Genomic DNA, 859 nt, shown 5'->3' on the forward strand with positions numbered 1-859 from the left:
GTGTCTCTACCCCCCCCCCTCCACCCCCAACACCCATACCCACTCTATTTCACCCCCTCTCTCTGTGTCTCTACCCCCCCGCCTCCACCCCCAACACCCATCCCCACTCTATTTCACCCCCTCTCTCTGTGTCTCTACCCCCCCCTCCACTACCCAACACCCATCCCCACTCTATTTCACCCCCTCTCTTTGTGTCTCTACCCCCCCTCCACCCCCAACACCCATCCCCACTCTATTTCACCCCCTCTCTCTGTGTCTCTACCCCCCCCCCCCTTCCACCCCCAACACCCATCCCCAATCTATTTCACCCCCATCTCTCTGTGTCTCTACCGCCCCCCCTCCACCCCCAACACCCATCCCCAATCTATTTCACCCCCTCTCTTTGTGTCTCTACCCCCCTCCACCCCCAACACCCATCCCCACTCTATTTCACCCCCTCTCTCTGTGTCAACCCCCCCCCCCCCCGTAACACCCATCCCCACTCTATGTCACCCCCTCTCTCTGTGTCTCTACCCACCCACCCCTCCACCACCAACACCCATCCCCACTCTATTTCACCCCCTCTCTCTGTCTCTACCCCCCCTCCACCCCCAACACCCATCCCCACTCTATTTCACCCCCTCTCTCTGTGTCAACCCCCCCCCCCCCCTAACGCCCATCCCCACTCTATTTCACCCCCTCTCTCTGTGTCTCTACCCACCCACCCCTCCACCCCCAACACCCATCCCCACTCTATTTCACCCCCTCTCTCTGTGTCAACCCCCCCCCCCCTAACGCCCATCCCCACTCTATTTCACCCCCTCTCTCTGTGTCAATCCCCCCCCCACCCCTAACGCCCATCCCCACTCTATTTCACCCC

Source organism: Babylonia areolata, chromosome 13, assembly GCF_041734735.1.
Source record: "Babylonia areolata isolate BAREFJ2019XMU chromosome 13, ASM4173473v1, whole genome shotgun sequence".
Taxonomy (NCBI): domain Eukaryota; kingdom Metazoa; phylum Mollusca; class Gastropoda; order Neogastropoda; family Buccinidae; genus Babylonia; species Babylonia areolata.